We start from the raw sequence: 13,459 nt of genomic DNA, 5'->3' as shown, positions 1-13,459 counted from the left end.
TCCTCTACTGCTTTGAGGGCAAGACTCTCACCAATTGTAGCCACTTTGAAGTCAGTCAAGGTAAACCCTCGCTAGTACCACTGCTTCTAGTACCTTCTCTGGACCTGTTGCTCCTAGGGTTCTAACTCTACGTGTTCTGTAGCATGCAAGACTCTCCTAGTGTAGAAAGACACTGAGTTCTCTCCCTCTAGCCTTTGTGGGAGCTGTGCTGTGTTTCTTGCCAGCATAAGCAGAAGCCTCTTTCCCATTCAGGGTTACCTGGACCCCAGCAGCCCCGCTTGTGCCCTGGCTCTCGGAGGTTTCAATGTGAAAGCAACCCTGTTAGCTGCTGTCTGTAGCCTTACTGACCTGTGAAAATATAACTTCTATCCTCATGTATACATTTCTCCCTCATTGCCCTCTGAACCAGCTCTCTCAGAATTCACCACCTAGAAAGCAAGTTAACTCAAGCCAACTTTCAACTTGAGTGAAGGGGTGACCGTCTATTAACTCACCAGACATGTGGCTATATGTGACTCTCAGCTTAGCTCAGCTAAGCATAGTAAAAGAGCTCTTGAAGATGTACTTGAAATATTCAGAGTTCATCATGAGCAAGGGAAAACATTAGAATAAGACTGGGGTCTGAAGCTGAAGACCAACCTCTCCCCCCTACATAGCTGCGTGACTTTGGACATTATAGCAACATTCTCGGACTGTTTTCAAAGCCATAAAAATAGGGGGAGGTGAAAGTCCCCAGATCATCTTAAAGTGTATCTCCCAGTCTATCTGACCTTCTGTCATCTTCTAGCAGTACTTAGTGGTCTAGAAAAGTACATACGATATTTTCCCCTATGTATCAACATTCATTTTACCAATTAAACATCAGAGAAGTACTCAGTAGACATAGTTCAAATATAAGTTTGAAAGACTTGGATTTTCCTCTTACTAAGCTCTGGGATCCTCGACAAGCCGCTCTTCCTTTCTCATCCTCAATTTTCTCACTGTGAAGCTAAGGAGTTGGGCCAAGTGAACTCATAATAATAGGCAGCATTTCCAAACTATGGCTCTTAGGTTACATTCAGCCTGCCAGATTGTTTTGGCTTAATTCAGAGTACTTAAAAAACTTTCAATTCATTGCCAACATTCAAAAATTAGGAGGTCTTACATAAAAATCTGATTTTTTGGCTTTTCTTGAAAGATCAGAAAATCTGGGTTACCCATTATTGCAGGGCTACCATAGGCCTGAACTGCACGGATGCTGCTCCCATTTCTTCACTGACACAAAACAGTATGTATTTATGGGATATGGTGTGATATTTCAACACAGGTACACAATGCATACTGATCGGATCTGGGTCACTGGCTTATCTATCACCTCAACCATTTACAATTTCTTGCACATGCAAAGAAAAGGAAATCAGTATGTCAAAGAGACATCTACACTCCCATGTTGATTGTTGCACTATTTATACAGAAACACAGGTGTCCTTTTCAAGGGACATGTGCCCTCTCCATTGTCACAGTCCCTCCTAAGTCTACATTACTGATTTACATTGCTTAAGTCCTCTAAGTATTTGAGTTGGAGATCCCTGGGGAGTAGTCACACTAATGAGCTGTATAATATCAGGTGAGTGCTTATCCCATCCAAATAATAGAATGGGGGTAATAAATGCTCACATTATTACACAGGACAGTACTATTAGCTCGAATTAATATTAATGAGTGAGGGCAGGGGTCCACAGACTTCTGTAAAACAAGGGAAAGTAATGGTGTCAGGCTTTTGCAAGTCTCAGAAGATCACATATTCTTCTTGTATTTATTGTCCTTCTTAAAATCTTGTTCTTAATCTTTCAAAAATATGGAGATTGTTGGTTCTCAGGCTGCACAAAAATGGGCCCCAGGTGGATTTGGCCCATGGGCTGGAGTTTGCCAATCCCCTGAAATAGAATATGTGAAGCACTTACGATAATGCCTGGCATGCAGGGAGTATCGACAAATGCTCGTTCTCGTTATTGCAATTTCAGGCCTCTCACTCTTGTACTCTGGGACATGGATGGACTCACAGTGCCCATCAGAGCTCCCCACTGCCAATTCGATTCTCCTCTGACGACGCAGAGGGGGACAGCATTTTGCCTGTTGAGACACGTCCATCTAAATGGAAAGCCCTGCATGGTATGTAAAGAGCTCCAAAACAGCACGACAAATACAGTGCAACTGTGTCATCACCATGAAATCAAAGCCATTGTTTAAGCCGTTTGCTAAACCACATCCCCATTCCAGTTATTCTGTCTGAAACGTCACCAAACAATCACAGCTGGACAAGGAGTTGGAGGTCCTCTGAAATCTGATTATAGGTTCTCTGTTCTCAGAGCTTTCCTCCTTTGTTTTGGGCCCTTTAATTTCCCTTCCCCCTTCTAAACACCTTGGGTTGTATTATTTATTATTTAACTTGAATGCCAGGGATGCAGCTTGAGATGAAAGGCACTTGACGAAATAAAATTGCATTGTTGTATGAGTCTCAAACACTCGGCTTGGCATAATTAAAAAAAGAGAGACACGATATTGTTTTCTCATTCAAAGAATGTGATGGCCGAATCTAAAGAAATGTCAGTTATTTTCCCTGGCGTCCAAGGAACCCGAAGAGAACATTCATTTAAATAAAAGAACCAAGGAGCACATCAAATGATGGTTGCAATGATACACACACTTTTTTTTTTCTTTTTTAACTTGTTATTCGCCAGCAAATAGAACAAAATCATATAGGGGACGTGAACCAAGTTTCTAAAATACTTTGACCTAGTTTTCTTGATCTGGGCTCACAGTATGTATATCATATTTATGATATACATATAATTTTTTAGTTGGGGGAGTTACCAGGGATTGAACTCAGGGGCTCTCTACCACTGAGCCACATCCCCGGCCCTATTTTGTATATTATTTAGAGATAGGATCTCACTGAGTTGCTTAGTGCCTCACTTTTGCTGAGGCTGGCTTTGAAGTTGTAATCCTCCTGCCTCAGCCTCCCAAGCTGCTGGGATTATAGGCATGCACCACTGTGAGCAGCCAAGGATTCACCACTCTTGCATGTATTTATCAAACAATGTTTGAGCACCTACTGTATGGCAAGCCGTATGCCAAGTGCTAGAACTGGAGGAATGGATAAATCAAGAGTTTGAAGTCTAGTAATTTATGACCTAGTGAAGAAGACAGATGTATTAAGCATGTAATTCCAGCAAAGAACTATTTAGTGCTACTGTCGCAAGAACCAATCTTTATTAAGAATTTGTTGCATACTAGGAATAACGGTTTCAAATGGGTTTTTATATGATGAATCCATTTAATCAGCTTAATAGTCCTAAGAGTTGTCTGCTATTATAAATCTCCATTTTATAGATGGGGAAACTGAGGCCAGAAGGTAATTTAATTCCTTATGGCCAGTTGGTAAGCAGAAGAGCCCTGATTCAGTCTTAAGGAATCTGACCTCAGGAACAGAGTCCTGGAATGGCACTCAACAGTCTCTTAACAAAGGCCTTGAGTTACATCTTGGGATCACAGTGCAGAAAAGCCCCTCATTTTACTTCTGGGCTCAGGGAATATGTGAGATGATATGTTTGTTTCAAAGATTCCCTGCTCAGAGAAGTTGGGCAGGATATTTCATGCAGAGAAGGAGCACATGCCCAGAAGATGATATTTGTAACAGACCTAAAAAAGAGCATTTTCAACCTGTTAAACTTGCCTCTTTTCTTTTTAAATAACACTCAGCATTACCATTAGTTGCATATTCAATATTTGTCTTCCCTGTGGTTCTGGAAACTTCAGGAGGGCAGGTGCCTGTCTTGCTGACCACTGTATGGCCTAATGCCCAGCTCATTCTTAAGATATAAATTTGAGGCAAATGAACAAATCCAGTCAAGGCAGAACAGTAAGATAAGGATTAAGCTAATATTGGCCATCACAGACAGGGGTTAATGTTCAACTTCATTTTATACCCATATTAGCATTTTAAAATTCTCACTTCACACTGCTCTTTTGTAGACAGGCCCATGGTATTCTTAAAAGACTTTAAAAGCACAGTATTGTCAAAACTCCCATTACTACATGTTTCAGTAACATTGCGTACATATATCTGGAGCAATTACTCTGTGCACAGAATTCTAAGCATAATGCTGTACTTTACTCATGATAGCCATTAATTAGATGAAATGAAATGATATTACTATTGCATGCAGCACATTTTAAAGTGCAAATTCATGTGGGACAAGAAATGAATTCTCTTCTTTTCTCTTGTTTAAAAAAAAAAAAATGCCAAAGGCCAGTGCAGACAGCTCTCAAATAGTCAGGCTTTCTTAGGAAAGCTGGCAGGACAATCTTAAGAGAAGAAATGTTTTGGCTTTGCTCGTCATCTCAGCAGAGATGTCTGAGGCTGAGGGTAAGAGGGAAAAGACAGGGTCCATTTGCCAAACACTTTAGTGTCAAACTAGAGGAGGTGTGGTGATCTGATTATTCCCTTTTAAAATGTCTTTGCAAATATCAAAGGAGAAATGCATCTGCCTGGAAGGGTTCTCCAGTCCTTATCAATATTGAAGGTGCAGAGACAGGGCTTGGTCATTTTTTTTCACCAATGACATCTTTGATTAGGAAATTATTGTAAGTACAATCCAGATGTTTAAGACAGGCATTTGAATTTTCCTTGAAATCATTTCCCAAAGTTTGGCCCAAAGATGTGTTCTTACCTATAGCCTGGCAGAATAATGCATGATTATAATTCTTCCCCATCTGGAGTAAGCAGGGGAGCTTGGAAACTCAGGAGCAGCATCCCTTCTGCCTCCCAAGGGCATTCCCCTCACAAGAAAAGGCAGTAGGCTCTGAGCCTAGTCTAAAAGTGGCCTTTTTCAAGATAACAGCTGAACTTCAGGTTAAATACATTCATGTAGGGGAAAAAGAAGAGAGCTTTGTGTCAGCCTGACATGAATTCCATTCTTGACCCTCCTGCTTAGTGGCCATGTGTATTTAGGCAAATCATGAAGCTGGTGTGGAAAAATATTCCCTCTCATCTTTGATTATATTTCCAAATCAGAGTGGAAGAGGAATGTCAGAAACAGCCAGATGTTCCTTCAGAGATATGACAAAACAAGTAATGACTTGTCTAACTCTGAACTGGACAAAAATTTGAAACAACATATTACCTGGCCCTGTTCTGGCTCTAAGAAAATGTAAAACTTGAGAATTGTTCTTCTTTTCTCATTTTTTTTTTCATTACACAAAATTTGTGGCATATTTCCAATGTGCCAACCACTAAGCTAATACAAAGGATACTTGGGAAAGCAAATATAGAGGTGGTTCCTTTGGAGTGGTTTGCAGGTTACCAGATTCTCCCATGTAAACTGTCTGTGATGTGAAAATAGACGTCATGGATGATCCTTACTACAGATGACAAAACGGAAGCCAAGGGCCAGAAAAATCTGAGTTTGTCACAAGGAAATGGAGTCAGAAGCCAGTCTTAAACAGTTTGCTCCAAAGTCAGTGTTCTTTGCATCGTACCTGTGGTATTTCCACTTTTGTACCAATAGCATCGCCGACAGTCTGTTTGGTGTTAAACAGGTGACAACATCCTTTTTGTTTTTTGTACTGGGGATTGAACTCAGGGGCACTCAACCACTGAGCCACATCCCCAGCCCTATTTTGTATTCTATTTAGAGACAGGGTCTCACTGAGTTGCTTAGCACTTTGATTTTGCTGAGGCTGGCTTTGAACTTGCAATCCTCCTGCCTTAGCAACCCCGCTCCTGGGATGACAGGCATATGCCACTGTGCCCAGCAACAATGTAATTTTGCTTACGCCATCCCACGTAATTCTGTGATGTAGATATTTTTATTTTCTCAGTATCTCATTAATAATATTGAGGCCCAGACAGATGTGGTGGCCCATCTAAATTCACCGAACTAGTTAAGGACAGAGCAGAAACTGGATTCTAAGATAACAGATTCTGTCTACCATACATGCACTCCCTCTTTATGTATTTCCAAATTCAGAATGTTTGGGTCCTATTTTGATGATCTTAGATTATTTCCATAACCTATGTAAATTATAATTAAATTTCTGCTAATAGGCCATGTTGTGGCAAAACCTCAACAAACAGTGAGCTGAGACCCGCAGGCTTGGAAAGTTATTTATGGCAAGCTCTGAGGGCTGCTGTTACTCAATCTATGTTGCTGCAGCAAAGCATTTACTTGTCTACGCAAGCTGGCTACTCAACTACATTTTTCTTTATTCCCCCTCAGCAAAAATGGGGAAACCAGTTTCCTGCATATGGAAGCATTTCTACACTGCTAGATTTCCTGATGAGGATTAGGTGGGATGGAGGAAGCAGAATTTGCAACTCTTCGCCAGAAGAAATAGATATTTCTGAGTGAGGCTGATTGGACCAGGTCTGCATTGCCAAAGATATCTCAAAAAAAAATTTTTTTTTTTTCGTTTTTATCCCCTTTCCACTGTTTGTAAAAGTAAGTGCTCTCTCAATCTGCTTATAACCTTCAAGGACAGAAAATCTATACTTCTTCTTTTCCTCTCTTTTTCTTATTGTGCTGATCTCTGTGGTGGGTTCACTTTCTACTCTCAGCTCCTAAATGGGCACATACAAGGAGGTGAATGAAGGCTTCCTTAGGTGCTGTGGCCACACAAAGTCTTTCCAGTTATAATCCTAAATGTGTAAGTGCTGTCTGAATAGATGGCACCTTTAAATTTGGCATGCCCAGCATAATGTCATGAGTAAATCTATATATAACACATTATTCTCTTCTCAAAACAAAGGGCTTCTCAAGCTGCCAAGGGCGTGACAGACAATACGACACATGATTTTAGTGTTCTAAAAAATATCATATTTCTCCTTCAACATTTTCCCCTTGATGTGGTTGGATCATTATAGGACTCTGGTCTGCTTCATCAGGTAGAGACCTGTCCAGGGTACAGGAACTCATCTCCTTTGCTGCTTAGAAACACAGGTGAACAGGAAGAAACCTGAAGCGTCTGAGTGACTTGGTGGGAGGTAGGGACACTTCTAAACTAGAGGGTTCAATGTACCCCAGGTACTCTGTTGCCTCAAGGTTGTCTGAGAGGGTGTGAATGTGTGGCTCTCCTCTTGGTTCTCAGGGGCCCTCAGAGCCCTCTCCTTTGTTACTCTTAACACCATGGGCCATCAGGGAAATTATCACCCCTTTTTACAGATGAGAAAACTGAGGCTCAGAGAGATACTCGGAAGCTTCTCTCAGGTTACACATGAAGTAAGTGATTTGAATTCAGTTTTAACTCTTCATCAGACTTTTCACCTGCTTGTAGGAGGTGTGGGGGCCTTGAAGGTGCTCTTCCCAGGATTTGGAGGGAGGAGAACTGGTCCCTAAGCTCTCCTCCCTCTCTGACACCCTGCAGGATCCTGGACTTTCATAGCTCTAAAGCCCTAGGCAGTGACTCAAAAGGTCTTTCACTTCTGATTTTTAAATTGTATTTACTGCCTTTTGTGTATGTCATATAAATCAAATTCATAAATAGTTAGGATTATAACACTATTCTTTAAAGCACTTAACAGGAGGTCGGGTGGATTGAATTTTTATTTAAACCTGACATCACTATTGAAATGTTCACATTCATATCTTTTCCCCAGTTCAGCTGAACTCCTAATAGCAAAGCTGATGTGTTTGGCTCCATTCTCCTCCCTCCCTGCTCCATCCCCACACCCTTTGTTTTCTTCCTCCAGGACTGGAACTGGCACAGTGCTAGTGCCTAATAGCTGCTCAATAAAGAACTGCAGTATTGCTTTGCAGTATTGCTTTTTTAAAAAAAATCATATTTAATTCTCTCTCATACAGAAAGCCACAAAGGTTTTTAAACATTAGTTTAAAGAAGCATTAATAATTCATGCCTGCCACAATAAAGTAACTCTTTATAGTGACATATGAATCAGTATTATCACATGTGCATACTATACTTAGATAATATGCAGATCAATGAAAAACAGGGCCACCTTCTAGGAAGGTTTGAAGAGTTTACAATGTAAAGGCCATTTAATACTGTATCTGAAGCCATGCCTAATTTTCTAGAACACTTCTGGTTCCCATAATTTCAGTTTTTTTTTTTTTTTTTACTAACAAAGGCAAATGATTACATGTCTAGTGAAATAAAGTTCTAACTTCATACCACAGTTAGTGCTTTTTATAAGTTCATCAATTGAAAGAAAGCAAATCAGGAGCTCTGATTTAGAGAAATTAAGTCTCTGTTGTTTGATGGCACAAGAAATCCTATTGAGTGGACCAGCAAATATACAACCCTCTGCTTTTAGAATCTAGGACCCAAAAGACACTGCAGATCTGTATGGAGGGTATGATAGGTGTGATGCATGCTACTATTTACAAGAAGTATGCAAGTTGACTGTTATTAGCCCCATTTTATAGACAAGAAAACCAAGGCTCAGCATCACATGGCTAGGCATTGACAGAACAAAGAGTCAGACTCTGGTCCGTGGAATTCCTCAGCTGATGTTCTTTCTACCACTGCCACGCTGCTGCTTGGGGACCTTGATCTCTTCCTCTGTGCAGAATTCACTGGTGTACAGCGCTCCAAGCTAAGAACCATTGCCTCAAAATGACAGAGGAAAATGGAGTTGGTCAGATGTGACCCAAAGCAAAGATCTAATTCAGAATCATTTAGTTTCCTGTCTGCCACCTGAGACCACACTCATATTTCTCCAGTGCAGGGGCCTTGTTGGAGGAAGACCCACAGACCTACTCTCTCAGACTGCCTTTTTATGGCAGCCCTGCTGCCAAACGACTTCCCAGTTACTAACATTTAAAATCACACTTGCTACATGACAGTCGAAACACCCATGCCTATACTCAAAATCTCTCTTGCTGGCTTTTTAGCAGATCTTGGCTTGCTCTTTCCTCCTGTGCTCGCATCTCTGGGACCTTAGGGCACTCTGGAAAGGCAATGCTCCATGTGTCCTAATGATGCAAGAGGTGGAAAGCACCTCCTGATAAAATTCACAGGCCTCATCACTTGCTGCAGCTCACCCTGTATTTTTATGTTAATAATAATAAAAAAAACCCTCAAAAATGCTAGCTATGAGTATCTGATGTCTGAATGAGGAAGTACTTCTAAGGATCACAATGGGAAGACATGGTGATGAGAGATATCAGCAATCAACTACATAAAACAAATTTCTGCATACCAAAAATTCATTAAAAAATAAAAGGCAAATAGAAGTGACAAAGGTCTGCTATCTTTAATAGAGATGGATCTTTCATGAATTGAAAAAAAAACTTAGAAAAAAATAGATAAAGGTCATGAATAGAAAATTCACACAAACAGCTAATAAACATGAAAAAGAATTTTGTCTCTCTAGTAATCAAAGGAATATAAATTAAAACAATATTAAAGGACTAGTTTTTTGTATATCAATATGTCAAAGGTGAAAAAGAAAGATAATTTCCAATGTTTATAAGCATGTGGGAAGTGGTTTTCCTTTTTGCAGTTTGATGCATATTGAATGAGAAGTTTGCTTCTCATTATTGTCCAACTTTGCATTTCTTTGACTATAAAAAGTTTTTTAAATGTTGATATTCTGTGACCCATTAATTCCAATTCTAGCACTTTGTGCTAAGAAAATAATCAAAGATGGGAACATGAATATGATTATTATAGCATTGCTTGCATTTTAAAAATTGGGTTGAGAGGAACCTAAATACTCAGAAAAAAGAAGTAGTTGAATAAGTTACGGTTTGTGCATTACTATACAAGCACAAAAATTTATAAATAATTGTAATGGCATTAAGAATGCTCATGACATACAGACATACATGTGCATGCATACACACATATACTATATAATCTCAGTTGCTTAAAATGTATCCAGTTCACATATATATACGAAAACAGGAAATTCACATGCACTCAACAGGGATTACTTCTAGGTGGAGGAAATATAGTATTATGTGTATCAATTTTCTTCTCTGCAACATTTTCTATAATGAACATGCATTGCCTTTATAATAAAAATTTCCAATGGTGTTATTAAAAAATCAGAAAAGAAAATATGTAGGTGGCCTGTGTTGGAAACACCACCAACAAAGTCTAACACACTGCAGTCGTAAAGTTAGACAATCCAACGGGAGCCTGCCTGATTACTGTCAATACACCATTGAGGCAGAAAACTTAAAATAAAGCTTTTTTTGTTTTGTTTTGTATTGCTTTTTTCTTTTTGGCAGTGCTGTGAATTGATCCCAGGGCCTTGTACATGCTAGGCAAGTGCTCTACCACTAAGGTGGGCATACCCCAAGACCTTATTAAATGTGCATTAATACCTGCTTAAAAATCAGGTACAATGAACGGGAGATATTTGCTACTACAAAGGTAAAGTGCAGTCAGTTACTATTTGACTTGATATAAAAGAACTGGCTGTTCTAAAAAAAGCACCATTACTTAATATAACAATTCTTCTAAAAATATAAAAACTATTTTTTTTACTTAAAAGTAATATATGTACATCAGTAAATATTGAAAAAGTAGGGGAAATTGATAGAAGAAAGAGAATTATATTTCCACTATGCAAAGACAACTATAATTCAAATTTCATTGCTGTCTACCCTTAAGATTGGTATTTTATTTTTATTGGTTTATATATGCTCTTCTTTTGTCTGCTCATAACTAAGATTATTAAGATCACAGTATATTTTGTTCTCTAATTAGATAATATTTAAATTGACCTGTCGCTTCTTCCTTTTTTTTTTTTTTTTTTTTTTTTTTTGGCATTGGAGGAAAAATCATCATCATTTAAAGGAATTGCAATTCAAAGGACCAAACTAACAAGCAAATTCTATTGCTAAGGTTCTAATATAAGGCTGAGGATCCAGGAGTTGGAGGCTCTGAAGGCATTTTATTGTATTCCTGTCCACACCAATAGAAATGAAAATGAGACCAATCATGTTTTGTATTTTTAAAGGATTTGTGGTTCTCTGTTCAAAGTATCAAATATTTGGCCAGATGACTTTGGGTCTGTAATTACCATTCATCACAATCACAGCCAGCTGAGTCACATCAGCCAAAGAGGGCTCACCCCCAAATGTCAGAGCTCTCTGAAAAGATTGTTACTAGAGCAAGCAGTAAGAGCCGGGGTGTGTTTGCAACACAGTTGAAAGCCTCTAGAAACTTCTAATACTTGAGGAAAATCTAGATGATATTTTTAATTATCTCCACCCATCACTTGAGAAAACAATGAGTAAATGAAAGAAGACAGGCAGAGAAAATCTTTCTTGTGGAAAAAGTGGTACCCAAGTATGGAGCAATGTGAAAATCAAATTGAGGTTTTGCTGTTTCCTTGATCTTTATTTTTTAAAATTTTGAATTTCAAATAATAAATGTTAACATCATAACGGATACTGTTTACCCAGTGCGTCAAGTACTGTGTCCCTTGTACATATTACAAACATCAAATTCTTCCACAGTCCTTGGTCTTTATTCAACCTCACAAGCTGATGAAACTGACTCACAATGGGAAAGACAGAATTCGAATTCAGTGCTTTATTTTGCTTTGCCATGGATATCTATTTAAAGCAGAGCCTGAATTATATCTATCATGCCATTACAAAAGGATCATTTTGGTCTGTAAGAAGAAGACTTTGGAATTTATTATTATGTTTCACAACTGTTCCCATAAGTACCAGCAGTAGGACACTTTGTTAAAAGGTGTTTTTTTCTTCACCCCCTTTTGTATGGTCAATAGCTAGCATGGATCCACAGCCCCTGCAGTGGGGGAGAGCTCTGGGTTCCAGTTTGGCACACATGATTGCATTAACCATCACCACAATTCTGTTGAGGGGGGAAAGAACCTACCAATCAAACAAACAAACAGAACCCACTTTCCCACTTTCAAAAGGAAGCACAACAAAGTTATGTGGCCTGCCTAAGCCCCACAGCCAGCAAGGGAAAAAACTGGTATCCCCTTCAGTCAAGAGCCATCCTCTTCCACTGAACTATTGTCTCCATGAATCACAGGGATCTCTTCTCACACAACCACAGAATTTAGAGGAGGAGGGCATCTTAAGAAGCTCCTTATAACAACTATCTAGGGCAAAGAACAATGAGGCGAGAGGACAGTGATTTTGCATGGGTCACACACGGAAGGAATGGCAGAGTAGAATGTCTGCTCCCAATCTGGCATCTTAAAAATATTATCTGGTAAAGAACTGATGGTCACAGGTGGGAGTTTTACTGGTAGCTTCTCAACTATCAGTCTTTGACCTCCTAGGATCAGTCTAGTTTGCGTGATATCTTCCTCTTCTCTCATTCCTTCACATCAAAGGCCCTCAGCCACAGTGCAATGTCAATCCTCTGGAAGAGGCAGGAGCCCAGATGTTTCTATGCCTCCTTTCATATCCTTGTCCTAGGCTCAGAGCTAGACAGACCCACAGATAACATTTAGGAACACAGAGCACCCCACTTCTACTGACAGTAAATGGCTCATGAACCCCTGAGCCTCCCATTCTTGCTCACGTTCTAGACAACTCTTGTCTTCTCGCCTGAAAAAATGCTTTTATGAACTCTCAATTTCCCCACAGTCTCCCCATCTGCTCAGGACCTCTGTGCTCAGTCCTTAAGTTGGGACACAAGAAAAGAAAAGCCAGGAATTAGTCTAAACTTCAGAACACTCTGTGTAGCATGGTTCTGAGGGTCACTGCTAATGACGGAGGGCTGACAGCCACATGTACAACTTTCTACAGCCACTTGGGCCTTTCCCCAAGTGCAGGAGTGCAGCAATAAACCGCAGCTTGACCTTTCTGCTCAGTCCCTTGGCTGTGTTTTGGGATGTCTTGTCTCCCTTAGAGTTTGCTAGAATTGGCTGGAGAACAGTCCTTGACTCAAACAACTGAAAAATATACTTAACACTGCATTGATTTTCCATATAATTTTATAAGCACAAACATTCTCTTTCATTTCCTGACAAACAACTATATTCCCCAAAGTGTCCAATAAAAATCAGTAATTTGCACATCACTGTCTTCTCCAGTGGCTATTGTTTGAGGTTAGTCACCAAGGCCAAGGTCTTTCTCCTGCTGCCTCTACCCCTCTTTCCCTACCCCCAAACAAACCAGAAAGTGGAATGGGAAGTTGTTGGGGTGGTGGCTACATAGGCCTTCCTGACACTGTGTTCAATGTCCTTTTTGGAAAAAATATAATTTTCAAGCAATACATAATTTCTCAAGCATGGAAAAAAGGAAGCTAGGGGCAAAGAAGAAAACTGCTACACCAGCCTCGGCACTGCCTCCAACTCTGAGATGCACAGCCTGCACCCGCTACCACCCCTCTGCCTCCCCTCAGGCTCACCCCACCCCTGAGCAACCACAACTCCGCCCCATTCTTTCCTGCAAAGCTAAGATGATTAATTCAATGACTGACAAGTGTCTGAATCCAAGTGGGCACCGGGTCCTCCGTG

At 39.9% G+C, this 13,459-nt stretch overlaps 1 protein-coding gene across 2 annotated transcripts in view; it reads right to left on the bottom strand.

Annotated features, from left to right (window-relative positions):
* Positions 1-13,459, bottom strand: part of Tenm4 (teneurin transmembrane protein 4) — a 768,485-nt gene that overhangs the window by 738,137 nt on the left and 16,889 nt on the right. The window lies entirely within an intron of this gene.

This window comes from Callospermophilus lateralis, chromosome 2, assembly GCF_048772815.1.
Source record: "Callospermophilus lateralis isolate mCalLat2 chromosome 2, mCalLat2.hap1, whole genome shotgun sequence".
In the NCBI taxonomy this organism is placed as follows: Eukaryota; Metazoa; Chordata; class Mammalia; order Rodentia; family Sciuridae; genus Callospermophilus; species Callospermophilus lateralis.
This window is presented reverse-complemented; position numbering and strand designations above follow the sequence as displayed.